Below are 23,047 nucleotides of genomic sequence, written 5' to 3'. Positions count from 1 at the left end.
AGTCATTGGGACGCAACACTTCATGAGGCATCGATTTCATCTCATCCACAGCATTTGTTAAAAGATGACAGTCATTGGTACGCAGCACTTCACGAGGCATCGATTTCATATCATCCACAGCAAATACGAATGCTATTTTCGATTATAATATCAACATGCTTGCCATCGAATCCAATTGAATTGTGGAATAAATATAAAGATTACATAACTGAAGATATTTTAATTCGGATGCGTTGTAGAGCAATGGATCCTGATTTGCTGATTACATTGGAAATGTACAATGAAGCTATGATAATCATTGAAGATATGTATCTTGCGATTGCCAATAAAGCATTGGGGCAGTTAGTTTTGATTTCACCAAATCATCCAATGCATGATTTATTTGATCGAGAGTTGCAGCGTGAACAACAATTCGATTGTGACGATTTACGTACATGTCCTCAATCCAACATCACCAAATTGAATAATCAACAAAAGGATAGATATGACAAAATCATGCAAGCTATTTCTGATAACACTGGTGGATCATATTTTTTGGATGCACCTGGCGGCACCGGAAAACATTTGTGATTTCATTGATTTTGGCAACGATTCGATCGCAATAGAAAATTGCTTTGGCCCTCGCTTCTTCTGGAAATGCTGCAACTTTATTTGATGGAGGACGAACAGCTCATTCAGCTTTAAAATTGCCATTGAATATACAGGTGGTTGAAAATCCAACCTGTAACATATCCAAAAATTCAGCAATGGCAAAAGTTTTGCAAAGAGCAGCGGTCATTCTATGGGATGAGTGTACAATGGCAAACAAAAAATCATTGTAAGAATTAAATCGAACGATGCAAGATTTACATGGAAACCGAAGGCTTTTTGGTGGTGCTTTAATTTTATTGGCAGGTGACTTTCGACAAACATTGCCCGTTATTCCACTATCAGCACCGGCAGATAAGATCAATGCATGTTTGAAGTGTTCCCTTTTGTGGCGATACGTGAAAAAATTAACGTTACACATAAACATGCGTGTTCAGTTGCACAATGATCAGTCTGCAGAGCAGTTCTTGAAGCAGTTGTTAGAGTTCGGATATGGCGAAATTCCAATCGACAAAACAAATGGTTTGGTTACATTGCCAAACAATTTTTGTACAATTATCCAATCAAAAGAAGAATTAATTGAACGAGTGTTTCCAAGTATTGTTCAAAATTACATGAATCACAAATGGTTGAGAGAACGCGCAATACTGGCAACAAAAAAGGTACATGTCAATGAAATCAGTCATCACATTCTGAAAAATTTTCCAGGTGTGGTGACAACATACAAGTCAGTAAATAGCGCAGTGAATTATCCAGTTGAATTTTCGAATTCATTGGAACCGTCTGTTATGCCACCGCGTTGTTTAAATTTGAAGGTCGGCTAATCAGTAATTTTATTACAGAATTTAAATGCACCAAAATTGTGTAATGGAACAAGGCTGAATGTAAAAAAGTTGATGACGAATTTATTTGAAGCAACAATACTGACCGGCAAAGCGAAAGGTGAAGTTGGGCTTATACCGCAAATCCCACTGATACCAACAGACATGCCGTTTGAATTCAAGCGTTTGCAATTTCCATCAAACAGAAAGGAACAAATGGGAAGAAATTTCCAAGAAACTTGTAGGAGAGAAGACTACAGCAGAAAATCATACAAATGCATTTTATTAAAGCCTAAATGAGAAAGCCAATTTAGAAATTAGTAAACCGTTAAGATCATTTTCTAAAATCCTAAAAAAAATATTAATAAATTAGGCATTTTTTCAAACAAACAAGCAATTTTTTTCTTGTCACAATGTCTTGGTGGAAAAAATTGGCAAACGGAATTATGATAGCAATAGCCGGATGTGAAATAGGAAAGGAAAATTCAGGAAATTCTGAAAATAAAGTAACAGAGAATAGAATTGTCAAATATGAACCACAATTTAAGATAGATACGGAAAATATTCCGAACATTCCAGATGGTTGGTTTGCACTTCTGATTTGCGTATTCATACTGTTGATCATCGCAATAGCTATGATGCCCAGAAATTATTTAAAAACTAAATTTAGACAGCTAAAAAGGCGTATTAAAAACCTCGTTTTAACCAAAACTCCAACTACATTTGAACAAAATGTAAATATCAACTTTAATACCTTATTACCTTACTATTGAAAACCCACTTCCAAACAATAACCTTCAAAATGCCCCAATCAACAGTAAAATTTCTTAAGCTTCATCAGCACTGCCTAAGTTCACTGGCAAATCAAGAATTTGCATAATGAACAAATCAAAGATAATCATGAAGTAATAGCAATATCAAAATTCACAATAAATTTTCACAAAATCGCCTGATTGAAAATCTTATGTCGGTGGAACTATGCAAAAGTCTAAAAGAAAAGAAAACCACCAATAACAATATTACCAACAAGAATGAAGAAAATAAATAGTCACATATGAAACCTTATTACAAATAAAGCGCCTTATAAATTAATAAATTTGCAATTAGACATGTCGCGCTCGTTTTCATCCCAAACGATAGAAAACTTGTAGCATAATAAATACAAGCAACCTGATTGTTGAGGAAGAGATTGACTTAGGACGATACTTAACCAGGCTGTACACGTGCTGTACAAATGCCGGCAATCTAGGACTTATAAGAGAAAAAGACAGTTGTCCCTTAGGAGACAAATTGGTCAATAATAATGAATACTCGAGTAAGCAAATTTAAAATTAAAATAAAAAGAAAATAGGTAGCAAAGTTCTCAAAAATTTAACAATCGCATTAACACCAGAAGTTATGCATGTGACAAAAGTCGACAAAATAAAAGAAAGAAATTCTTCATAAATATCATGACGATCCTGTTTTTCGTGGCCCAGACAGAAATCGTATGACACATAAGATCAGATAAAAATATTGCTGGAATATATGAAAAAGGTTATAAGAAAAGATATGAAAAATTTTTGCATCCACTGTACTCATTGGTTTAACCACTTCTCACTATACAACTACTCCTTACTCTAGCAGCAACTGAATCTACCCAATCTACTGTATATAATACGCTCAGAAATCTCGCTTTTTAGAACAATATCAACTTTCAACCGATGGTGACTGTAACCATCATCTTATTCTATACGTTTTAATTTTAATTTGAAATGAAATAACAATGCAGAAGCTTTGTTTGATAGAAATAGTCAAGGTAGGGAAATCTAAATCTCCTATATTTAGTTGGTCATAAGTTAGACAGTAGATATAAGGGCCCTTTGGAATTGTTGTTGTTGTTGTTGCTGTTGTAGCCGTGCTTCGTCCCATCCAATAGGTGTGACCGATCACAAATTGTCATCAATATCCTCTAACGGGAGTCCAAGGAAACATGCTGTTTCAAAAGGGGTGGACCATAATGTGAAGGGTGTTAGAGGCGTTGGTTCCACATTACAATTAAAGAGATAGTTGGTGTCATGTGGGGACACATCGCAAGCAGGGCATACATTTTGTATGTCGGGGTTGATTGTGGAAAGGTAAGAGTTTTTTACCTGTTACAGTATCCAGAACGAAGTTTAGCTATTGTGACTCGCGTTTCCCTCGGGAGTGTGCGTTCCTCTTCCGCAAGTTTTGGGTACTGGTCTGTGAGTACTGGATTTACCGGGCAATTCCTGGCATAAATGTCCGACACCTGCTTGTGGATTTCACTGAGGACCTGCTTGTGTTTTTTTGCTTCATACGGCTGAGTTCTCAGGTGCCGTATGCCCTCATAATGCTTACGGAGATGACTCCTTAAGCCCCTGGGCGGTATTGGCTCATCAATCAGATGTCTGTTGGGATGCCCAGGTTTCTGGGTATTCAACAGGAACTTTTTGGTTAGCATCTCATTTCTCTCCCTGATGGGGAGTATTCTCGCCTCATTATGTAGATGGTGTTCTGGGGACATATGAAGGCTGCATGCTCACCAAAATGTAGATCCTGATCAAACGTCACACCCAAGATTTTGGGGTGTGGGACAGTCGGCAACGTAGTGCCATCGACGTGGATGTTCAAAATGGTCGACATTTTGGACGTCCATGTTGTGAATAAGGTCGCGGAGGATTTAGTCGGTGAAAATGCCAGGTTTCGCGAGGCGAAAAAACTGGAGAGATCAGGAAGGTAGCCGTTTATTCTGTTACAAAGCTCATCGATCTATGGGCCTGGGCCTGTAGCCATTATTGTGCAGTCATCGGCGTAGGAAACGATAGTAACTCCTTCTGGTGGCGAATGTAGCTTTGATATGTAGAAGTTAAACAAAAGTGGGGATGGGACACCACCCTGTGGCACCTCTTGTTTAATTATTCTTGGTTTTAATTTTTATTTTCTAAATTGCACCGATGCCTGCCGACCACCCAGATAATCTGCGGTCCACCTTTTTAGACATGGGGGGAAGGGTAGACCCTTCCTGGTCTTGCAGTAACGTGCCATGGTGACTGTATCAAAAGCTTTTGATAGGTCTAGCGCAACGAGTACTGTTATATGGTGGGGGTTTTGAACCGCAATTTATCTGGGCGCTAATGGCATTTAGCGCGGTGGTGGTGCAGTGGAGTTTTCTAAAGACATGCTGATGACAGGATAGTTGCAAATTTGCTTTGAAGTAGGGGAGCAAAATGGCTTTAGGCGTCCCGGCTTCTGGCGATAGGAGAGATATCGGGCGATATGACTCTCCTATGTTAGCTGGTTTTCCAGGCTTTAGTAGCGGGACCACCTTGGCCATTTTCAAATTTTCGGGAATTACGAAATTGGAAAGCGGCAGGTTGAAGACATGCGCTAAATATTTGAAACCCTCTTTCCCTAGGCTTTTAAGCATCGGCATGGCTATGCCGTCTAGGCCCACTGCTTTGGATGGTTTAGCATGACCGATGGCATCCTCAACCTCTTTGGGGGTGATGGTAATTGGAGACGCGCTGAATTTATGCTTATGTGCGTGTCTGTTGGCCCTCCGTCTATCTTTGTCGACCGTAGAATGCATTATATATTTTGTCAGCAGAAAGCGCTCGCGCATTTTTTCGAATCCGACAGCACTTTATCGACAAAGGCGATGGAAATTTTGTCATTGTGCTTAGATACAGACTTTACAACCGCTTAGGTGTTCCTCCCATTTCGCCCGCTTGTGTTCAACCACAAGCAATTTGATGCGTTGGTTTATATCTTTTATTTGGGGGTCGCCGGGATCGAGCTGTCTTATAAGGTCACGTTCTCTCGCTAAATTTGCGGCCTCTGCCGGAAAATGAGGCCGAATTTCGGGAGTTCTACCGGCGGGAATGAAGCGAGCCGAGGCGGGTTCAATGACCTTACGGAAAGCACGCTCCATTTGGCGAGCATTAGTCGGGACAGGGAGGGCAGCCAAGCGGTTGTCTGTAAAGGATTTGTATTCATCCCACTTTCCTTTTTTAAAATTTATGAAAGTGCGGTTTTCTGTAACGATGAAGTTGGCGGTACGCTCGAGCGAAATAAGTATAGGCAGGTGGTCGGATGCCAATGTTACCATCAGCTGCCCGGTGACGCAGTTTACAAGTCCTGCGCTCACGACTGTTATATCCAGGGAACTGTGACAGCTTCCTACGTGTAGGGGCATCTCCGTTTATTGTGCAGAACGTCGTTTCTTGTATTTGACCCGCCAGCATCTCACCCCTACTCTCTGCCTGCAAGTTTGAATGCCATAGATCGTGATGGGCATTGAAATCGCCTAAGATAATGCGATTATTGCCAGTGAGTAAGGCTCTGATATTAGGGCGGTATCCACTGGGGCAACAGGTGGCAGGAGGGATGTAGATGTTGATAATTTCTAGGTTTGCATCGCCTGACCGGGCAGATAAGCCTTGACGTTTTAAGACACTGTCCCTGCGGCCGATTTCGGGATCAAATAAATGATATTACACAGATATTGGTGTATGATAAACGCGAGGCCACCTCCATTTCCACTCTCGCTATCTTTTCTGTGGACATAAAAAAATATAAGGACAAGTCTGCAGAGCAGATATTGCTGTGAGTTTAGTCTCTTGAACCGCAGCAATGCAGATATTGCGCCGCTTCATAAAATCGACTATCTCCGTGATCTTCCCAGTTAATCCATTACAGTTTAACTGCAGAATTCTGAAGTGCAACGGAGGAGATGTCGTCATTCTGGGAGTAAGTGACGCGTGACTACGCCTGGGTTTTGAAAGGCTAGGGCGCAACTGCTGTTGTGGCCCTGGGATGGGACGTCCTTGGGTAAGCATTGGGTACCCGGTGTGTTTCGGTTTGCGGCCAGGCAACATGGCGCTATGAAACCCATCGAGGATTGCCGTCGCGGAGACCAGAACATCTAGGAAAGTGGCACCATCCAAGGCAGGAGCTGCATTGGGCGGATGTCGCAAACATATATATTCTGTGCTGGCAAACGGTGCAAAAGGAGGTAGGGACTAAGAGTCTGTCTCCCTGACCTACCCGATTGCTGCCGGAAAAGAGAGGCGAGAAGACGGGGGTGGGGGCTGATCCTCGGCAGTGCTCCCGACTATACTACGGAGGTTGTGGTTATGAGTGGGAGCGGCCGAATGAGTTGGTGGTGCCGTGGAGCGCGAGCAGCAGTGGGTAGTTGTTGTGGCTTACTGAGCAGCGGGGCTGCTGGAAGGTAGTGTGCGGGGGGGGGGGGGGGGGGGGCGCTAAGGCGTAGACTACGGGACGCCCTTGGGCACGAACAGCAAGGAGCCACAAAAGAATTATAAATGTTACGTGGAATTCGGGTTTTGGGATCTAGCCCAGAACAACCTGTCCGATGCAACCATCCCTTGCACGAGACACACTGACAAGAGTATGACCATCCTAAAAAGATTCTTTTCCGGCAGACGCAGCAAAACCATTTCTCATTACCGGGGTTAGGAGACGGACCCTGATTGGATTGGATACCTTCCCGGAGCAAGAGAATATGGAGCAGTCCCGCTGCAAGGAGCTGCTGGGAGGATGACAATTTGAGGGAGGGACGCAAAAAATTAAATGGGGTTACACTGAAATGACAGCCCTTGGTCGGGAAAAATCCCGATTCGCTCCGGTACATAGAACGGACTGCCTTGGGAAGTAGAAAACATTGATAAGAAAAATTATTTTACATTAATATCCTTTAGACTAGAAAATAACAATTGAAGTAGAAAGCATTGATAGGAAAAATCTTACATTAATTCCCTTTTGAGTAGAAAATTTTGATAGGAAAAATAATTTTACATCAATTCCCTTTAGACTAGAAAACATTGATAGGAAAGAATAACTTTACATAACAATGTAAGCCGTAAAGTAGTAAATGTATATAGAAAACATATTTTTACATTTACGCCCTATAAACTAGAACATATCTATTTTCAATTTAACCCTGTAGAATAGAAAATATAAAGAGGAAAATTAATTTTACATTAATTCCCTGTAGAATAGAAATTATCAATAGGAAAAAATATTTCACATTAATTCCCTTTACAGTAGAAAATTTTGATTGGAAAAGTAATTTTAATTTAATTCCCTATAGAGTAGAAAATATAGATAATAAAAATAATTACATTTTAGTTCCCTATAATGTAGAAAATATGAATGAAAATAAGAAAATAATGATTCACAACTATAAATTTAAATAAACAAAATAGTTTAACCAGAGAACCTAATTGCAATAGCACACACTTGAATAAATAAAAGCATTCCACTTTACTCATAAACTCCATTATTAAGTACTCATATATACAGTGTACAAAAGAAAAAAAAACAAAAAAAAAAAAAAAAATACATGTAAAAGATATCAAAAAAACATAAAACTTCTTTGACATCGAGTTACAATTATGCCACAAAATACTGGCAACGCCAAATGAATAAACAAAACAACAAAATATACAGATGCAAAAGTTAATGGACACACAGGGTTGGTGCACAAACAATGTATGACCATTCTTTCAAAGGCGGGTGGTGTAGCGTGCCTTGAGATTCATATATTTTTACATACATATATTTTGGCTCGTTTTGATATGGCCTGAGATTCATTGACTTTTACACACTAATTCACTCATTTGTACACACATATATTCTAACTCACGCTACGACAGCTATGCCGTACGCCACCTAGTAACTTGAAGTTTGTTATATTTCATTTTAAGGCCGACTAAATGCTCACCACAAGCCTTTGCATGTACACAAATTACTCCCACGATTTATTTATTCTTACGTCGCGTTTCCCACAACTTATTCCGTTATGTTTAGATTGCAGTTCTCATGGAACTGAACATATATATATATATATATATATATATATATATATATGTGTTACACTTAGTTCATAAGAAGGGTTGGGACTATTCGAATAATAAACTCTTTTATTCCCCAGTTATTCGTAATTTCGAATAATATTTATTCGAACTTTTTATTCGTTTATTCGCTTCCATTTATTCGAATTCCTTTCCTTATTATTCGAATAGTGCGTACTATTCGAATAGTAGTACTACTACTCGAATAGTTCCAATAGTAAATTAAAAAAATTTTTTGTTTATATTACGCTGATCGCTTGTACGTATGAGCATGCACATGTATGTATACATACATATATTTATGCGTGTACAGATGCATATGTGCATATATTTTTGTTTGTTTGCGGTTGCTTTGTTGATATTCATTTATTTAGTTACTAGCCTTTACCCGCGGCCCCGTCCACAAGGAGAAATTGAAATACATGAGCTATTCACGTTAGCCTGCTTATCAAGTTATCCGTTTAAAAGATTTCTTTCTGTCTAGTGCATTTTATGTTTGTAATTGAGGAAAAAAAGAACCAAATGAGCTGATAACCTGATAGGGTCCCCAAATGATCCCGAAATTATCCAGAAAAAGCCACGAAATGACCCGACGCTATCGCGGACGGATCTCGAAAATCATCCAGAAATGCCCCGGGTCTCCAAAATTTCCCGGAATAGTCCAAAAAAACTCGAAATGACAACGACACGATTCTAGACTTATCCAGTTAACCACACAGAAATGATCCCAGAAGGGTACCAAAATGATCCCGAAATAGTCCCGAAAAAAATTCCGGAAAGATCCTGACGGGCTCCCGGACGGATCTCAAAAACCATCCAGAAAATATCCAGGGTCCCTACTCCCGAAAAAGTTCCGAAATACTCCGAGGGGATCCACGACAGATAGCGAAAACCATACAGAAATTATTACGGAAGGGTCCCAAAATGATCCCGAAATAGTCCGGAAATGACCTCGATGGGATCCCGTACGGATCCGGAAATGATCCCGGAAGGGTCCCAAAACTATGACGAAAAAGTAACAAAAAAAAATCCCGAAATGACTCCTGCGGCATCCCGGACGGATCCAGAAATGATCTCGGAAGGGTCCCCAAAAGATTCCAAAATGGCCCCGAAATGACCCTGATGGATCCGGCAAACCATCGAGAAATGATGCCGGAATGGTTCCCAAATGATCCTGAAATAATACAGAGAAAGCCAGGAAATAACCCCTAAAGGATCCCCAGATGATCCCTTATTAGCCCCAAAAAATTCCCGAAATGACCACGACGGATCCCGAAAACCATCCAGAAATGATCACGAAATAGTCACGAAGAAGTCCCGAAATGAACCTGGCGAGATCTCGAACGGATCCATAAATGACCCTGACGGGATCCCGAACAGATCTCGAAATCCATCCAGAAATGACCGTGGGAGGGTCCTAAAATGATCCCGACATAGTCTCGGAAAAGTCCAGAAGTTACCCTGACGAGATCCCGTACGGATCCCAAAAACCATCCAGATATTATGCCGGAAACGCCCTCAAATTATCCCTAATAAAAGGGTCCTCAAATGATACCTTATCGGTCGAGAAAAAGTCCCGAAATGACGCCGACGGGATCCCGGATGGATCCCGAAAACCATCTAGAAATGATGCCGGAAGGTACCCCAAACGATCCCGAGATAGTCCCGAAATGACCCTGACGGGATCCCGGATGGATCCCCAAAACTATCCAGAAATGATGCCGGAAAGGTCTCAAAATGATCCCCTAATAGTCCCGAAATGACCCTGACGGGATCCCAGATGGATCCCGAAAACTATCCAGAAATGATGCCGGAAAGGTCCCAAAATGATCCCCTAATAGTCCCGAAATGACCCTGACGGAATCCCGGACGGATCTCGAAAACCATCCAGAAATGATGCCGAAAGGGTCCCCAAATGATCCCGTATTAGTCGAGAAAAAGTCCCGAAATGACCCCGACGGGATCCCGGAAGGATCCAGAAAACCATCTAGAAATGATGCCGGAAAATACCCCAAATTATCCCGAAATAGTCCCGAAATTACCCCGACGGGATCCCGGACGGATCCCGAAAACCATCCAGAAATGATGCCGAAAGGGTCCCCAAATGATCCGGTATTAGTTGAAAAAAAGTCTCGAAATGACCCCGACGGGATCCCGGACGGATCCCGAAAACCATCCAGAAATGACGCCGGAAGGGACCCCAAATTATCCCAAAAAAGTGCTTAAATGACCCCGAGGGGTTCTCGGACGGATCCCGAAAACCATCCAGAAATGATGCCGGAGGGGACCCCAAATTATCCCAAAAAATTCCTGAAATGACACCGACGTGATCCCGGACGGATACCGAAAACCCTACAGAAATGATGCCGATAGGTACCCCAAAATGATCCCTAAACAGTCCCGATATTACCCCGTCGGGATCCCAGACGGATCCCGGAAACCATCCAGAAATGATGCCGGAAGGGATCCAAAATGACCACGAAAAAGTCCCGTAATGATCCCGGAAAACATCAAGAATTTATCTCTCAAAGGTACGCAAATGATCCCGAAAATACCACGGCGGGATTCCGGACGGATCCCGAAAACCATCCAGAAATGATGCCGGTAGTAGAGGTTTACGCCGATCACTTAATCGGCGGCGGCGGCGCAGGCTCTATTATATACCGGCGGCGGCGGCGTGTGCGGCGCGCCGGCGTACGCCGGTGTTCTTACTTTAAAAAGCTTGATTTTTCGATTTAAAAAAATAGTATTTATGAAAGGGTTTGCTTGTATGTATTTAAAGAAATCAACGTGTTGGCCATTTCGGAAAGATCCGAGGTTTTTGCCTCAAGATCTCGCAGACTGTTCAAACATTTCAGGTGTAGCTCCTTGCGGAGAGATTGCCCCTCGTTCACTTGCTCCAGATAGGCTTCGAACCTAGCCCCGGTCTTTGGAATTGGTACTGCTGCGCCTGCTGAAAAGAAATAGAGATACATAAAATAGCCACACTTTTGTCTGCATATCCCGTGAAAAGCGTAGTTTCACGTAGGGTTAACTCCTAATAATCGTCGCGAACACAAATTCTTTAAATCATTTGTGGCTCCTTGGCGGCCACGCACAAAGTTGACTTACGGTTGCTATTAATTGTCTATTAATACTCATGAAACTCGTGGCACAGGGCGCCTCCAGTTTTTTCGGCTGTTTTTAAGAGCTACAATTCCCGATGTGCGAACAGTAGCAATCCCGACCACTAGTCGCTACCAGGCCTTCTGACCCTCACACCATATGCCAGCCCAGAAGCTATAGGACTGCGACTTCGAACTCATACCTTCGTCGACGTCATTTTCCTAGAAGCTCTAGGTGTAGCTGCGAAGACTTTCCAACGGATGCTTTTGCCGAACTACACCAGAGAAACAAATTGAAACGTAAGGGAGTTCGGCCAAGGATGCCGTCATTGCGTAATGGGTGAGAATCGTGGAATCCTCGGCGCATCTATATAATTAAAATTTTACAAGGACCCTGGATAAAATTTTTAAAATGTAGACCAGAGTTTGTAGACGTTTGTGTTCACATCATTGATTTCAATAGTCTTCGTTAAATCAAAACGATATTTTAGAATGAAAGTCGACCGATTTTAAGTCGAATGATGTTTACTGCTGTTTTCCGGCCTAATGATATAAGAGCTCATTATGGATGACCGCGTAGCTTCAGTTTTCAGACTAGTTACTGTCCACTTCGTTAGGGTAGTAGCACACACGGTAATTTTTTCCACTGCCTTGGGAAAGCTTTTGCTTCACCACTTTGAGTGTTCTTGCGAAGGACAAAGCCTCACCTGGTAAATACATATATGTGCCTACGTATTCACATTTGTAAAAGGAGCCGTAACGTGTAGGTGATATTTAAACTTGGTTGATAGGCTATAATCAATGTAATTAAATCCAAGGGAATAGTTTTGAATAGGGCCGCCAACTTTATGTCAAACCGGGAGACTTGGGTGTTGAAGGATGGAGTGTTTAAATTAAAATTAACATTTCAGACGCTGTTGTATAGTTTCGCAAATAAACAACAGATGTTTGAGTGTAAGCCCAAGTGATTTTTCAAACCCTTCTCATACGTACATATACTTATTCTCAACTTAAGTATGAGGTAAAAAACATTTCAAAGGAGTGTTTATGCCTCTAGAACCTACTAAAGGATTTTGCGTCACTGATTTCGCTTATTCGCAATATAAAATTTAAAAAAAATCGGCACTTTTTTTGCTTTTTTTAACAACTTGAAAACAATTTGAAACGCCTTGGGTAATTTTTTTTTTTTGGAGAAAAGTATGAAAAGTGATTATACAAATTTATTATATAACGTTTCTTTTAGTGTTTTGTTTTAATAACTTGGTGAATTGGGTGATGCAAAGTCCGTGTTATACTGACATCGAAAACGCCTTTTTTAAAAAAAAAACTTTTGAACAGTTAGAAAGAGTTAAATTTCGCAATTAGTTTCTTATAACTGACAGTTGATACCACTTTCGACCATATCCGACCAATTTTCGACTTGAACAATAAACAGTCTTAAACGAGTAGAAAATATAGTACCGCGCCGAACGCCGCCGCCGCCGCCGCCGCGCCGATATTTTTGACATTCGGCGGCGGCGTGCGAAAAACGACCCTAATCGGCGGCGGCGGCGGCGGCGTTTATCGGCGGCGTATATCTCTAGCCGGTAGGTACACCAAAATGGTCCCTAAACATTCCCGAAATTACCGCGTCGGGATGCCGGGCGGATCCCGAAAACTAAACAGAAATAATGCCGGAAAGGTCCTCAAATGATCCCCTAAAAGTCCCGAAATGACCCTGACGGGACCCCCGACGGATCCCGTAAACTATCCAGAAATAATGCCGGAAAGGTCCTCGAATGATGCCCTAATAGTCCCGAAAAGACCCTGATGGGATCCCGGACGGATCCCGAAAACCATCCAGAAATGATGCCGGAGGGGGCACCAAATGATCCCAAAAAAGTCCTGAAATGACCGGGACGGGATCCCGGACGGATACCGAAACCTATCCAGAAATAATGCCGGAAAGGTCCTCAAATGATCCCCAAATAGTCCCGAAATGGTCCTGACGGGATCCCGGACGGATCCAGAAATGATTCCGGAAGGGTCCCCAAATGATCCCGAAATAGTCCCCAAATGATCCCGGAATAGTCCCGAAAATGTCCCAAAATAACCCCGACGAGATCCCGGACGGATCACGAAAACAATTCAGAAATGATCCCGGAAGGGTCTCGATATGACCATAAGAGGATGACAAATAAGGTGAGGCTAATTATAAAACCATGTTAATAAGGCAGCAGGCGCGTCGGAGCGAATGAAGAGTTACAAAGAAACACACAGGTAAACCTAACAAAAGCGTGCTAATAAAAACAATTGATGGAGGGCGGATGGCGGGAGGAGAAGGAGAGGACTACTAATCGTTTTTCCAAAATTGTTTAGATCTCGATCTGTATGTGCCAGATACCAAAAGCTATTGATTTAGGAGAAAGTTTATATTGAGTTATAACAATTTATAGAGCTTACACCAGAAGGGAGAGAAGGACGGTGGGCTCGAGTGGGAGCGGAGGGTGTCACTGTTCACTTTGTAAGCCCTCGACTTATTTTACCCATTGGGTCTGTAATATTGGTGAAGGCCAGTATAAGTAAAGTTATAATGTGTACAAATTATTAAAAAGTAATTATTCTAAGAGTTTGTGGGACCCCCACCCCCCTTTCCATGTTCGAAAAAAATTTGGCTAGTAGACTATTGTCTGTGTCCCAAAATTTAATAAAAATCCATGTAGCCGTTCTAGCGTGATTCGGTCACAAAGACGAAAAAATATAATAATTAAATTATAAATGTTCTTAGGGGACCTCCTGCTTTTGAAAAACATATAGCTAATAGATCCTTCTAGACTATTGGCTATATGTGTGCCAAATTTCATCCAAATCCGTCCAGCCGTTCTTGCGTGACTGAGGTACAAAAACAAACGTCTGGACATCCAAACATCCAAATTTTCCCATTTATAATATATACTATCCTTTACCCGCGGCCCCGTACGCAAGGAGAATATAAAATATATGGGCTATTCACGTTAGCCTGCTTATCAAGTTATCTGTTTAAAAAAAATTTCTGTCTAATGCATTTTATTTTTGTAATTGAGTAAAATAAAGAACTAAATGAGCTGATAACCTGATAGGATCCCCAAATGATCCCGAAATTATCCAGAAAAATCCACGAAATTGCCCGACGCTATCGCGGACAGATCCCGAAAACCATTTAGAAATGCCACAGATGGGTCTCCACGAGTTCCCGGAATAGTCCCAAAAAACCCGAAATGACAACGACATGATTCTAGAATTATCCAGAGAACCACAAAGAAATGATGCCTGAAGGGTACCAAAATGATCCCGAAATAGTCCCGAAAAAGGTCCGAAATGACCCTGACGGGCTAACGGACGGTTCTCAAAAACCATCCAGAAAATATCCAGGAAGGATCCCTAAATTATCCCGCCATAGTCCAGAAAAGTTCCGAAATGACCCCGGGGGGCCACGACGTATCGCGAAAACCATACAGAAATGAATCCGGAAGGGTCCCAGAATGATCCCGTATTAGTCCCGAAAAATTTCTGAAATGACCCCGACGGGATCCCGGACGGATCCCGAAAACTATCCAGAAATGATGCAGGAAAGGTCCTCAAAAGATCCCCTAATAGTCCCGAAATGACTCTGACGGGATCTCGAACGAATTCCTAAATGACCCTGATGGGATCCCGGATCTCGAAATCAATCCAGAAATGATCTTGGAAGGGCCCCAAAATGATCCCGAAATAGTCTCGGAAAAGTCCAGAAATTACCCCGACGGGATTCCTGATGGATCCCGAAGACCCTCCAGAAATTTGGTGTAAGGGACCCCAAATGATCCCCAAAAAGTCACCAAATAACCACGACGGGATCCCGAAAACTATACATAAATAATGCCGGAAAGGTCCCCAAATGATCCTTTAATAGTCCCAAAATGGCCCTGATGGGATCCCGGACGGATCCCGAAAACCATCTAGCAATGATGCCGGAAGGTACCCTAAATGATCCCGTATTGGTCGAGAAAAAGTCCAGAGTGGTCGAGACGGATCCAGAAAACCATCTAGAAATGATGCCGGAAGGTACCCCAAATGATCCCGAAATAGTCCCGAAATGACCCTGACGGGATCCCGGACGGATCCCGAAAACCATCTAGAAATTATGCCGAAAGGCACCCTAAATGATCCCGTATTAGTCCAGAAAAAGTCCCAAAATGACCCTGAAGGGATCCCGAACGGATCTCGAAAACCATCCAGAAATGATGCCGAAAAGGTCCCCAAATGATCCCGTATTAGTCGAGAAAAAGTCCTGAAATGACCCCGTCGGGATCCCGGACGGATCCCGAAAACCATATAGAAATTATGCCAAAAGGCACCCCAAATGATCCCGAGATAGTACCGAAATGACCCCGTCGGGATCCCGGATGGATCCCGAAAACCATCGAGAAATGATGCCGAAAGGGTCCCCAAATGATCCCGTATTAGTCGAGAAAGAGTCCCGAAATGACCCCGACGGGATCCCGGACGGATCCCGAAAACCATCGAGAAATGATGCCGAAAGGGTCCCCAAATGATCCCGTATTAGTCGAGAAAGAGTCCCGAAATGACCAAGACGGATTCCCGGACGGATCCCGAAAACCATCTAGCAATGATGCCGGAAGGTACCCTAAATGATCCCGTATTGGTCGAGAAAAAGTCCCGAAATGACCCCTACGGGAGCCCGGACGGATCCAGAAAACCATCTAGAAATGATGCCGGAAGGCACCCCAAATGGTTTGGTTACATTGCCAAAGAATTTTTGTACAATTACCCAATCAAAAGAAGAATTAATTGAACGAGTGTTTCCAAATATTGTTCAAAATTACATGAATCACAATTGGTTGAGAGAACGCGCAATACTGGCAACAAAAAATGTACATGTCAATGAAATAAGTCATCACATTCTGAAAAAATTTCCAGGTGTGGTGACAACATACAAGTCAGTGAATAGCGCAGTGAATTATCCAGTTGAATTTTCGAATTCATTGGAACCGTCTGTTATGCCACCGCATTGTTTAAATTTGAAGGTCGGCTCATCAGTAATTTTATTACAGAATTTAAATGCACCAAAATTGTGTAATGGAACAAGGCTGAATGTAAAAAAGTTGATGACGAATTTATTTGAAGCAACAATACTGACCGGCAAAGCGAAAGGTGAAGTTGGGCTTATACCGCGAACCCCACTGATACCAACAGACATGCCGTTTGAATACAAGCGTTCGCAATTTCCGTCAAACAGAAATGAACAAATGGGAAGAAATTTCCAAGAAACTTGTAGGAGAGAAGACTACAGCAGAAAATCATACAAATGCATTTTATTAAAGCCTAAATGAGAAAGCCAATTTAGAAATTAGTAAACCGTTAAGATCCTTTTCTAAAATCCTAAAAAAAATATTAATAAATTAGGCATTTTTTCAAAGAAACAAGCAATTTTTTTCTTTTCACAATGTCTTGGTGGAAAAAATTGGCAAACGGAATTATGATAGCAATAGCCGGATGTGAAAAACGAAAGGAAAATTGAGGAAATTCTGAAAATAAAGTAACAGAGAATAGAATTGCCAAATATGAACCACCATTTAAGATAGATACGGAAAATATTCCGAACATTCCAGATGGTTGGTTTGCACTTCTGATGTGCGTATTCATACTGTTGATCATCGCAATAGCTATGATGCTCAGAAATTATTTAAAAACTAAATTTAGACAGCTAAAAAGGCTTCAAGAGCGTATTAAAAACCTCGTTTTAACCAAAACTCCAACTACATTTGAACAAAATGTAAATATCAACTTTAATAACTTATTACCTTACTATTGAAAACCCACTTCCAAACAATTACCTTCAAAATGCCCCAATCAACAGTAAAATTTCTTAAGCTTCATCAGCACTGCCTAAGTTCACTGGCAAATCAAGAATTTGCATAATGAACAAATCAAAGATAATCATGAAGTAATAGCAATATCAAAATTCACAATAAATTTTCACAAAATCGCCTGATTGAAAATCTTATGTCGGTGGAACTATGCAAAAGTCTAAAAGAACAAAAAACCACCAATAACAATATTACCAACAAGAATGAAGAAAATAAATAGTCACATATGAAACCTTATTACAAATAAAGCGCTTAATAAATAAATAAATTTGCAATTAGACATGTCGCGCTCGTTTTCATCCCAAACGTTAGAAAACTTGTAGCATAATAAATACAAGCAACCTGATTGTTGAGGAAGAGATTGACCTAGGACGATACTTAACCAGGCTGTACACGTGCTGTACAAATGCCGGCAATCTAGGACTTATAAGAAAAAAAGACAGTTGTCCCTTAGGAGACAAATTGGTCAACAATAATGAATACTCGAGTAAGCAAATTTAAAATTAAAATAAAAAGAAAATAGGTACCAAAATTCTCAAAAATTTAACAATCGCATTAACACCAGAAGTTATGCATGTGACAAAAGTCGACAAAATAAAAGAAAGAAATTCTTCATAAATATCATGACGATCCTGTTTTTCGTGGCACAGACAGAAATCGCATGGCACATAAGATCAGATAAAAATATTGCTGGAATATATGAAAAAGGTTATAAGAAAAGATATGAAAATTTTTGCATCCACTGTACCCATGGGTTTAACCACTTCTCACTATACAACTACTCCTTACTCTAGCAGCAACTGAATCTACCCAATCTACTGTATATAATACGCTCAGAAATCTCGCTTTTTAGAACAATGTCAACTTTCAACCGATGGTGACTGTAACCATCATCTTATTCTATACGTTTTAATTTTAATTTGAAATGAAATAACAATGCAGAAGCTTTGTTTGATAGAAATAGTCAAGGTAGGGAAATCTAAATCTCCTATATTTAGTTGGTCATAAGTTAGACAGTAAATATAAGGGCCCTTAGGAATTGTTGTTGTTGTTGTTGCTGTTGTAGCAGTGCTTCGTCCCATCCAATAGGTGCGACCGATCACAAATTTTAATCAATACCCTCTAACGGGAGTCCAAGGAAACTTGCTGTTTCAAAAGGGGTGGACCATAATGTGAAGGGTGTTAGAGGCGTTGGTTCCACATTACAATTAAAGAGATGGTTGGTGTCATGTGGGGACACATCGCAAGCAGGGCATACATTTTGTATGTCGGGGTTGATTGTGGATAGGTAAGAGTTTTTTACCTGTTACAGTATCCAGAACGAAGTTTATCTAGAGTGACTCGCGTTTCCCTCGGGAGTGTGCGTTCCTCTTCCGCAAGTTTTGGGTACTGGTCTGTGAGTACTGGAATCACCGGGCAATTCCTGGCATAAAGGTCCGACACCTGCTTGTGGATTTCACTGAGGACCTGCTTGTGTTTTTTTGCTTCATACGGCTGAGTTCTCATAATGCCTACGGAGATGACTCCTTAAGCCCCTGGGCGGTATTGGCTCATCAATCAGATGTATGTTGGGATGCCCAGGTTTCTGGGTATTCAACAGGAACTTTTTGGTTAGCATCTCATTTCTCTCCCTGATGGGGAGTATTCTCGCCTCATTATGTAGATGGTGTTCTGGGGACATATGAAGACAGAACGTGGAGGTTCTGAGAGCAGTATTTTGGCAGGCCCGTAGCTTCTTCCAGACTGTAGTTTTTAGACTTGGCCACCATATAGGGGATGCGTAGCATGCAGTCGGCTGGCCAATTGCCTTGTAAGTGGTAATGAGCCTTTATTTGTCTTTTTCCCAAGTACTGCCAGCAAGAGATTTGAGGATTTTATTACGGCTCTGGATTTTCGGTACAAGTGCGGCTGCATGCTCGCCAAAATGTAGATCCTGATCAAACGTCACACCCAAGATATTGGGGTGTGGGACAGTCGGCAGCGTAGTGCCATCGACGTGGATATTCAAAATGGTCGACATTTTGGACGTCCATATTGTGAATAAGGTCGCGGAGGATTTAGTCGGTGAAAATGCCAGGTTTCGCGAGGCGAAAAAACTGGAGAGATCAGGAAGGTAGCCGTTTATACTGTTACAAAGCTCATCGATCTGTGGGCCTGGGCCTGTAGCCATTATTGTGCAGTCATCGGCGTAGGAAACGATAGTAACTCCTTCTGGTGGCGAATGTAGCTTTGATATGTAGAAGTTAAACAAAAGTGGGGATAGGACACCACCCTGTGGCACCCCTTGTTTAATTATTCTTCGTTTTGATTTTTCTTTTCTAAATTGCACCGATGCCTGCCGACCACCCAGATAATCTGCGGTCCACCTTTTTAGACATGGGGGAAGGGTAGACCCTTCCTGGTCTTGCAGTAACGTGCCATGGTGACCTTATCAAAAGCTTTTGATAGGTCTAGCGCAACGAGTACTGTTCTATGGTTGGGGTTTTGATTTAAACCGCAATTTATCTGGGCGCTAATGGCATTTAGCGCGGTGGTGGTGCAGTGGAGTTTTCTAAAGACATGCTGATGACAGGATAGTTGCAAATTTGCTTTGAAGTAGGGGAGCAAAATGGCTTTAGGCGTCCCGGCTACTGGCGATAGGAGAGATATCGGGCGATATAACTCTCCTATGTTAGCTGGTTTTCCAGGCATTAGTAGCGGGACCACCTTGGCCATTTTCAATTTTTCGGGAATTATGAAGGTGGAAAGCGGCAGGTTGAGACATGCGCTAAATATTTGAAACCCTCTTTCCCTAGGCTTTTAAGCATCGGCATGGCTATGCCTTCTAGGCCCACTGCTTTGGGGGTGATGTTAATTGGAGACGCGGTGAATTTATGCTTATGTGCGTGTCTGTTGGCCCTCCGTCTATCTTTGTCGACCGTAGAATGCATTGTATATTTTGTCAGCAGAAAGCGCTCGCGCATTTTTTCGCATCCGACAGCACTTGATCGCCAAAGGCAATGGAAATTTTGTCATTGTGCTTAGATAGAGACTTTACAACCGCTTAGGTGTTCCTCCCATTTCGCCCGCTTGTGTTCATCCACAAGCAATTTGATACGTTGGTTTATATCTTTTATTTAGGGGTCGCCGGGATCGAGCTGTCTTATAAGGTCACGTTCTCTCGCTAAATTTGCGGCCTCAGCCGGAAAATGAGGCCGAATTTCGGGAGTTCTACCGGCGGGAATGAAGCGAGCCGAGGCGGATTCAATGACCTTACGGAAAGCACGCTCCATTTGGCGAGCATTAGTCGGGACAGGGATGGCAGCCAAGCGGTTGTCTGTAAAGGATTTGTATTCATCCCACTTTCCTTTTTTAAAATTTATGAAAGTGCGGTTTTCTGTAACGATGAAGTTGGCGGTACGCTCGAGCGAAATAAGTATAGGCAGGTGGTCGGATGCCAATGTTACCATCGACTGCCCGGTGACGCAGTTTACAAGTCCTGCGCTCACGACTGATATATCCGGCGAACTGTGACAGCTTCCTACGTGTGGGGGCATCTCCGTTTATTGTGCAGAACGTCGTTTCTTGTATTTGACCCGCCAACATCTCACCCCTACTCTCTGCCTGCAAGTTTGAATGCCATAGATCGTGATGGGCATTGAAATTTATTTATTTATTTACTCATCTTGAAATTGTTACATTTCTTACAGACTAATGACATATATAAAGACTTAACCACTAATTTAGTATTTGGTTAAGTAACAATTTAAAAGTATTTTCAGAGTAGGAAAAGTCCAAAATTGACGAATTTGAGAGCAAGTTAAACTCTTTAAGAGCTCTGGAAAGAGGAGCATTTGCAGCATAATTAGTTCGTGCCAATCCCACAAAAAAATACGCATTATTTCTTAGGCATATATGTGGAATAGCAAGGAAAATGCTTTCTAACAGGTACGGACAATCAACAGCCCCACGGATTAAATTAGAAACAAATATTAAAGAGAGAAAAGTTCTCCTGCAGTTCAAAGTCTTAATATTGATAAGCAAACATCTGGATTCATAGGAAGGAAAAGGAGGATCAAAATGAAGGGGACGTAGAGCGTACTTAATAAATACTTTTTGAATTTTTTCCAGACGATAAATATGACAAGCATAATACGGCCGCCAAATAAATACGGCATATTCCAATTTCGAACGTACGAAAGTAGTATATAGTGATTTTAAAGTATATGGGTCAGTGAAATCAGAACTGAATCGTCGAACAAAAGCCAACATCGAGTAAGCCTTAGCTATTGTAAAGTTTAAATGACTATGAAAAGAAAACTTAGAATCAAAGACCACCCCAATATCAGTGACCTCGGACACAGTGCTTAGTTGCGCGCCCCCAATGTGGTAGGAATGAGTAAACGGGATTTATAATAAGGGACATGATAGCATTTTTTAATATTTAACGCAAGTTTATTATTTTTGCACCAAGTAACTACATTATCTAGGTCCTTCTGAAGTTTAATTGAATCGGAGGGGCAAGTAATCTTGTTGAAAATCTTCATATCATCTGCGTATAGCAGGAATTGCGAAGATTCAAAACAGCTGGCAATATCATTAATGAAAATCACAAAAAGAATAGGGCCCAGTATGCTTCCTTGAGGAACGCCTGAAGAAGCTATGAAGGGATATGAGGTCATACCATCAACTACCACGGTACAACTACGGTTGGAGAGATATGATTTAATCCATTTCAAAAAAACAGAATGAAAACCAAAACAATGTAATTTTGATAGTAGAATACTATGATTAACTTTATCGAAGGCTTTTGAAAAGTCGGTATACACGGTATCTACTTTGGCTCGATTAGTAAAAGCGTCGATGCAGTATTCCGAAAACACTGCCAAGTTAGACGTGGTTGATCTTCCCGACATGAAACCATGCTGATCTACAGAGATTTGACGACTTATTGAGAAAATAATTTTTTCTTTTACAATACATTCGAAAATTTTTGAGAGAGTAGATAATTTAGAGATCGGTCTGTAATTAACAATATTGTTTTTATTGCCAGTTTTGAAAATGGGAGTGATAAACGTAATTTTCCATGCATCAACGAACTCCCCTTGCGCGAGGGATTTATTAAAAAGCAGCCATAGAGGGTAGGCGATAGCAGAACTGTTTTTGAAAAGGAGAGACGACAATCCATCAACATCAGTCTGTGATGACAATTTTACTTGTTGAAACCCCCTTTCAACATCCTCTAAAGTGAGCTCGAGACCACCAAAATTTAACATAGAATCAGCAGGAGGAAGCCAGTTATTACTCACGGCCGAGTCTGGGTCAAAATTTGAACTAAAAAAATCAGCGAAAAGATTCGCAGCATCAGATGAAGAGTCTGCTTGCTTATCAGTGAAGAACACAACGGAGGGAATACTTCAACAGGATTTTATAGACTTAGCATAACACCAGAAAGCCTTGGGATTCAATTTTATATCTGCCGCAAAGTTACGCACATATTTCTTCTTCAAATCCTTGCTCAATGACTTAAACTCTTTTAAGTACTGCAAATACTTTTCTTTATGAGAAGGCAAGTTTGATTTTTTAAATTTTTTATAAAACTTGTTCCTTAAATTCTTAAGTTTTTTCAACTCCTTAGTAAATCAAGGAATTTTATAAGCCCTTTTTTTGGCTCTCGAGATGTTGTCACTACAGATAGTGCTTAAATTATTCTTAAATATATCAAAACAACCTGAGACTTCAACCCCAGTAAATAGCATATCCCAGTCAATAGAATAAATTGCCGTATT

Source organism: Eurosta solidaginis, chromosome X, assembly GCF_040869045.1.
Source record: "Eurosta solidaginis isolate ZX-2024a chromosome X, ASM4086904v1, whole genome shotgun sequence".
NCBI lineage: Eukaryota > Metazoa > Arthropoda > Insecta > Diptera > Tephritidae > Eurosta > Eurosta solidaginis.
The sequence above is the reverse complement of the archived record's forward strand: the minus strand, read 5'-3'. Positions refer to the sequence as shown.